The sequence below is a fragment of the Bufo gargarizans genome, chromosome 2 (genome assembly GCF_014858855.1).
Source record: "Bufo gargarizans isolate SCDJY-AF-19 chromosome 2, ASM1485885v1, whole genome shotgun sequence".
NCBI lineage: Eukaryota > Metazoa > Chordata > Amphibia > Anura > Bufonidae > Bufo > Bufo gargarizans.
Window position 1 is genome coordinate 311,793,184 of NC_058081.1, and position 7,996 is coordinate 311,801,179.

Here is a 7,996-nt window from a genome sequence, read left to right on the forward strand (position 1 = left end):
AATACAGTTAAAGAGGTATACCAGTTTTAATGATTACAATTATTTATTTAGAGAGTAGGATGTCAAACAATTTTTTATTATACATTTATTTAAAACTTTGCTTGCAGAACTTTATTATATCCATACAGTAGCCTCTCCCCCCAAAAAAAGAAATTGGCACGACCCATTTTAGTCCCGTAACATGCATCCATTTGAGAGTTGCATAGGACTAAACATGGCATCAGTCATGTGAGCCGTCATGTGACCTGGCTTTCAGTGTCTCTGTTGTGTTTTTTTACATTAAACTTTATTAATAACATGACATCACCTAGAGACAGGCAGCCATTTTACAACATCACCTAGAGACAGGTGGCCATTTTTACAAATGTCAATCAATCAAAAAGCAGCTCACCAACTTTACTAAAATATGTGAGGGATTTATGGGTGCACAGTTGGCTGATTACCCTTGATTAGCAGTAATAAGACAATAAATGAAATTTAAAGTTACTGGCTTAGCTTTGCACAGTAGCAGTATCATAGCCCATGAGGTTTATCTGAGGCAGGATTATTGCTAATTGAAAACTTCCCCCAATACCAAGCGATGATGACTTGAAATACAGCTAACTTTGGCAATATTTGATAGCTTCTGAGGATAACAGAGAAAAAAAATACTGGCTCACCAAAAAATCACTTTAATTTTAATAATGTATATATTCGTATATACTTTTTCAAAACATAAACAATAATTCATATACCAAATTAAAAGGGTTTTTCCATCTCAGACAATGGAGGCATATTGCTAGGATATGTCCCCATTGTATGATAGGTGTGGGTCCCACCTCTGGGACCTGCACCTATCTCATAAACACAGCCGGCAAAGTGAAGGAGGGCTCATGCGTGATTGCCCTCCATTAATCTCTATGGGGCCACCAAAAATAGCTGAGCGCTGGCTTGGCTATTACCGTTGACTCCATAGAAGTGAATGGATGCAGTGGCTGAACAAGTGCGGAACGCTCCCATTAATTTCTATGGCGATTCGATTCCGAAAATAGCCGAGCATGCCGCTGGGTTACTTTTATCGGGCCAATAGGAAAGCTTCGTAGTGGCCGGACCTGATACAGCAGGCCACCACTTTGCTGGCTTTGTATTCTGCCGCATTTATGAGCACCTCTGGGAACTGCGCCTATCAGACAATGGGGACATATCCTAGTAATATATATTATATTTAAATACCTCTTTAATTTAAATCTGCTACGAATATAACATATGAAATATGAATGTATTATATGAAAATATTCCACTGGAGTTATTTATGAATCAATGGAAGTAGATTTTCACAGATCTTCCAATGACATAAATTACTAATAAGTATGGTTTGAATAGTTAGTGACCAAAAAATAATATGGTGCTAGTCACACATTTTGCATTATTTCATATAAGCATTCAAACTGCTGATTAGTATTGAGTCCTGTACAGACACTTTGTATTATTTTTTGAACAAAATTCATGTGTTGGATCTCCGGCTGTAGGTATTCAGGTAATTGGTAGCCAGAATGTGATATAGAGTCCTGTTAAGGCCTCTTCACACAACTGTTTTTTTTTTTCGTTTACGGGTCGTTTTTTGCGTTCCGTATACGGTCTATATACAATCCGTATACAGAACCATTAATTTCAATGGTTCCGCAAGAAAAACAGAATGTACTCCGTATGCATTCCATTTCCGTATTTCCGTTTTTCCATTCCATTGAAAGATAGAACATGTCCTATTATTGCCCGTTCCGTGTCTTCCGTAAACATTTTTGTGCCTCTCAGATAATGTCATACATTACCCTTTGTATTGGTGTAGTAAACACATACATACTGTATACTGGTTAATTAAAATGAATTAACGGAAGCGAACGACTTGGAGTTTTCATGCTCAATTTCACGTGAATACACACAGGTAGATTGCTGCCACACCTTGGGTATTGATGTAGTAATCATGAAAATATATGCTTCTTAATTAACCCCTTCAGGACACAGCCATTTTTCATCTTTCAGGCCACATTTTGGAAATCTGATGTGTCACTTTATGTGGTAATACCTTTGGAACACTTTTACTTATCCTAGCCATTCTGAGATTGTTTTCTTGTGACACAATGGTACATTTGAGTGAATATATTCCACCTTTATTTATAATTAAAAAAAATACCAAATTTAGCAAACATTTTGAAAAATTCACAGTTTTCTAAATTTCTGTTTCTCTGCTTTTAAGAGATATTGATACCTCAGGAAATAGTTATTACTTTACCTTTCCCATATGTCTACTTTATGTTGGCATCATTTTGTAATGTGATTTTATCTTTTATGGATGTTAGATGGACATGTCGTACTTTTATTCCGGCCGCCTCGCGGCATGCACAGATCCGACAGGCTGTTCACCCGCCAGAACAGCCTGCCGTAGTCCCTTGCAGCTAGTGTGAAACTAGCCTAAGAAAATTTCCAAAACCCGCTTTTTAAGGGTTTAATTCAGTTATGAAGTCACTTTGTGGGGCAACCACCTATAAATGACCCTATTTTAAAAATACACCCCTCAAGTTATTCAAATAAGATTTTACAAACTTTTTTTGTTTTTCCAAGCCGTTCACTTGAGAGGACAGATCATGTGTTATTTTTAAAGAGCAGGCTGTTATGGACTCGACAATACTGAATATGTCTATTTTGTTTTTGTGTGTCCATTTTCTGAAAGCCAAATTTTTATAAATTTTTCTGCTGATGATCTTATGTAGGAGAAGAGTTGATGTTTTTATTGGTACTATTTCTGGTTACATAAGATTTTTTGATAGCTCAGAATTATACTTTTTTGGGCAAGGTGACCAAAAATTGGCTGTTTTGGCACAGTTTTTATAATCATGTGATACAGATGGTCGTTATGGACGCAGAAATACCTAATATGTCTATTTTTAATTTTATTTCAGATTTACACAATAAAAAGCACTTTTTTTAAATAAATCATGTTTTTGTGTCTCCATTTTCTGAAACCCATAAATATATGTCTTTATATTTTTCTGCCAATTGTCTTATGTAGGGGCTTGTTTTTGCTGGAAGAGTGGACATTTTTATTGGTACAATATTTGGGAACATAAGATTTTTTGATAGTTCGATATTACACTATATTTTTTTGGAGGCAAGGTGACCAAGAAAGGTCTGCTTTGGCACAGTTTTTATTTTATTTTTTTCATGCCATTAACCGGAGGGGGTAGGTCATGTGATATTTTTATAGAGCCCCTTGTTACGGATGCAGGAATTTAATATTTTTTCCTTACTTTTTTACATTTATTTTTTATAAAAAAAATAGCTTGATGAGGGGAAAGGGGCACTTTATTAATGTAAAGGCTGGAAACAGGCGAAAATATTGGTGAATTTGTAGAGGTGGATTACCTCATCTCCACCACAGCACCCTACCCCAGTGGTAATTATGGTGTAAAAATGCTGCATTTGCATACATTTAGGTACATGGATGTTCAAAAAGTTGCAAAACAGACCAGTACAAAAAAAATTTAAACCAGTTTCTGGTGTAGTGCACTTTGATAAATGTTCCTAATGTGTTCCTAGTGTTGAAGTTGGCTTAAAAATGAACGTGCATGCACCTTGAGGATTTTGAGGCTTCATTTTTTAGGATGTCTTCCAGGAATTTCAGGTTTGCAGAGGCACTGAGGTGCCAAAACATAAATAACTTTCAAAAAAGGCCCCCATTTTGGAAAATACAACGATCTAGGGTTACAATCCCACAAGTATTTCAAAGAACTTATAATTGGGCAGAGAAAATTAAAAATTACATCTTACCAATAATATGTAGCTTTAGTTACATTTTTGCTCTTTTCACAACAGTTAAGAGTTATGTGAATAAGCATTTTACTGATTGTTATGCAATTTCTCCCAAGTACACTAATATCCTATTTGTGGTCACTAACAGCTGATTGAGCATACAACACTGCTCAGAAAGAATAGAGCGTTATTTGGAGAATGGATTTTGTTGAAATTATTTCCTAGGAGCCATAACGGTTTTATCTTTTGGAATGAGCTGTGTAAGTTGTATTTTTCTAATAATATCAAGTTTTAGAAAAAAAATATTTTCACAAGGGTTAACATGAGAAAATATACCCCACAGATTGTTACACCATTTCTGCCGAGTACAATAATACTCCTTATGTGGTCATATACTGCTGTTTGGGTACATGGCACAGCTCAGAAGCAAAGAACTACCATTTACCTTTTCGAGAATGGCTTTTTCTGAAATGATTTTTAATGGAAAAGTGATTTTATGATGCAAAAGTAGTAAAACATCATAACATCCTGACTTGCTTGTTTTAGTAAATAGTTGTATTCCCCATGAAAAAAAAATTCTGAAGAATATTTTCTCATAACTCTATGTTGTGCCATTCTTATGTTATTTCTATTAGAAATATACACATTAATTGACAGCTGGGTGTTACCATTCCCAAAGGGGTGTGTCCTTACACATTCAAAAACTGTTAGTTTATTCATAAAGTTCTAAGAAAAGATGCCCCAGAATTGTTATTTCATGGGGACTGCAAGAAAGCAGATATGTCAGGAGAGGTGACAACGCCTCTTTAACATAATTTCATAATTGCTCCATTTTTATTTCAAGAACATTGGTACAATACAAATTAAGATTGAAAAGAAAAAAAAAACGTACATCTAGGGACTCAATAACTGATCCATCATTTACTTTAGTTTACATTTTTTTTTATTTATTAAATCACATTTTGAATGTAAAAACAAACCTTTACTTACATGCAGTGTTTTTAATTTGTCTTCTCTCCTGTTTGCCGATTACTCTACAGCTGCCATATTTACAGTCTACGTTAGCTCTATATATATTCAGGAAAGCAGAAAAACTTTACATTTCTGGCAAGAAGTATATGTACTCCACATAGATAACAAATATGGCTCTTCTGTGACAGGCAAAATAACAAAATGTATATTTTCATACTTTCATGATGCGTGATATAAACATATCAGAGCTTCACTTCAAACTTGAAATTTTGATTTACATGTAAAATAAATGTTTTATACTTTTTACACATTGTAAAAAAAAAATCATAACATAATTATTGGGCAACAATTTGCCACAGCCTTTGATAAATTGTGCATTGTAAGTATCCCTCATAAAAAAAAGGAATCACAGGTCACATGTTGCCCCTGATCTACAGGTTGTGCAAGTATGATATACACAAAAACATGGAATTCTAGTCAAAGAGGCTGAAGGAATTATTCACATCTTATGACAGCAAAGCTTTTTGTTAACCATACTGTATATCAGGCAGATCAGACTGGTCCTTTTGCATATAATGCAGCCTTGAAAATGCCTCTAATCTGCCATCATATTTGGTAGATGAAAGACTAGCGCCAATAACCAGTCGTTCAGGACTTAGGCAAACAGTGTTATGTTCAGTTACATAGTTATAAAGGAAATAGACCCCTGAAAAGTAGTTATGTTTTGTGAATCATGCTAATCATTTTTTTTAAGGGTCACCAAGAATGTCTTTAAAATGCTTCCCTAGCTATACAGTTGTAAGGGTCTGAAGACTTGCCTTTGATCATGTACTGGACTTTTTCTGCAGAGATTGAATTTGAAAAATGTTCTTTTTATTCCTCTGTAACAGGTTAAAGACTATGCATGTGTTTTTTTAGATCTTTGTTAAAAGAATATGTCGGCAGAAAGGTTTGTGCTTGTTAGGATTATGAGGCAATTCCTGAATTATGCCATAAGGCTTAAAGGGAACCTGTCATCAACTTTATGCTGCCCATGCTAACGGCAGAATAAAGTAGAGACAGGTGAGTGGATTTCAGCGGTCTGTCATTTAAAAGTTAAAAGTAAGTGGTTGCCGAGAACCAAATAAAAATTTCCACCCTTTGTGATACCTCCTGCCCAGAAGCGGACGCCGCAACAGGTTGCATACCCCTCCTTAACCCACTCTACCTGAATGGCCCAGGATAACATCCGCACCTGGCCCTCTCTCTTGCATTAGTCCCTCCCGACCAAGCCCCAGCCCCATTTCCTCAAATTTTTATCTTTTCTTTAATCAATTCTTGCGCTACTTCAACTGTGTCAAAAAAACAAGTTTTATTTTCCCATTCAACTCTCAGCCTAGCCGGAAACATCATTGAATACTTTACATTTTTTGAGCGCAGCGGTTTTTTAATATCAATAAAATGACTTCTTTTTCTTGCTGTTTCTTGTGCATAATCAGAAAACGACATTATTGCCGTACCCACATGTTCTAATTTACCCTCGATTCTTGACCTACGTATTACCTTCTCCTTATCTCTAACCGACATAAAATTAATTATGATTGGTCGGGGTCTCGTTCCCAGAGGGGGGATCCTTGCTGACAATCTATGAAGACGCTCTATGGAATTTTTATGATCTGAAATATCCTGGCCCAGTTGCTCTCTTAGCCAGGTTTGTATAAAGCCGCAAAGATCCCGTCCTTCCACACCCTCCGGAAACCCCAAACATCTCAGGTTGGACCTCCTGGATCTATTTTCAAAATCCAATAGTTTGTTTTTAAGTTCTCTGTTTTCTTCCTTTAATACACTTTTTTCCTTTGCTATTGTCTGTAACAGGTTCTCTACCTCAGATGTTCTCTTTTCTACTTCTACTAACCTGTCTTTATATTTTTGTAAGCCTGTCCTCAGGAGTCCCACCGTTTCCTTGATATTTCCAGTCTGGAGAGAGAGATCCTGTATTGCCAGGTTACTTTTTTTATTTCTTGAAATATATCCTGCAAACTTGGCCCCTGCTCCTCATGGGCAGAGGTAGTTCTCTCCTCCTCTTTTAACTGGTTATTACTACTCCCTCCAGACTGGAATTCGCCCACCAGTGGTATCACCTTAGATTTCTCTATTGAACAGGTGGGTTCCCCCTCAGGAATTTGTGCTATATTATCCTTCTTCCTCCTAGGGGGACTAATCAACATTTGTTTAGGTCTATCTGCTCTCTTGAGCGTAGGAGAGATTGAAGTATTTAACTCTAGTTGGGTTCTCCCCTTTTTACCCACCCCCTGTCTAGACATTTTCCTTTTTTCTTTTCTTTTTTCCCCCTTCCCCTTTCTTCCCTTTTTTTTATTTCCTTCCCTCCCCTTCTTTCTCTTTTTCTACTCTCTTCTTTTTTCTCTTTTCCCTTCCCCTCTCTTTTTCTTTTCTCTTCCCCTTTTCCTCCTTCCCTTCTCTCCTTCCCCTTTTTCTTTTTGATGTCAGTAATTAATGTCTAAACGTCCTTCCTACCCAAGAACTCCAACAATTATCTCAATTTTATTCAATATCAGGCTAATGTCTGGCCTGATTGTTCAGGCCCAATGTGACAGGGCGTCCACAAGCATTAAAAATATAGAAATTAATTAGTAAAAAAATAATACTCCTTTTGCTTATAGGGCAGCCGGTCACAAAGAAGCCAGTAGTTTACCAACACAAACTATTGGGAAGTTCTATCCATACATATATGCACAGTCCCAAAAAAAAACAAAAAAAAAACTCTTGCAGTAGTATAGAATATGACAGCTTTGCAGTTTCTTAAGCAGTCCGTTAGTAAATTACTCCATGCCGCCCCGTTAATGTAATTAATACAAGTAGAGTCGCAGTCTTGTTAGTTTAATCAGTACAAATAAAGACCCCCTCCAATTAATAGAGACGCATAATTAAACCATCCCAAATACTCTCGGGTGATAGAACATAGCAGCTTTCATGTTGAATAGCAGACAAACAATAGGTTGTACAGGGAGTGCAGAATTATTAGGCAAGTTGTATTTTTGAGGATTAATTTTATTATTGAACAACAACCATGTTCTCAATGAACCCAAAAAACTCATTAATATCAAAGCTGAATATTTTTGGAAGTAGTTTTTAGTTTGTTTTTAGTTTTAGCTATTTTAGGGGGATATCTGTGTGTGCAGGTGACTATTACTGTGCATAATTATTAGGCAACTTAACAAAAAACAAATATATACCCATT

General features: G+C 36.1%; 1 non-coding gene across 1 annotated transcript; it reads left to right on the forward strand.

Annotated features, from left to right (window-relative positions):
- Nucleotides 1-493: 493 nt before the first annotated feature.
- On the forward strand, nt 494-634 carry LOC122929779. Its single transcript, XR_006388006.1, has one exon. It is a non-coding gene; the product is annotated as a U4 spliceosomal RNA (small nuclear RNA).
- The last annotated feature ends 7,362 nt before the right edge of the window (nt 635-7,996 follow it).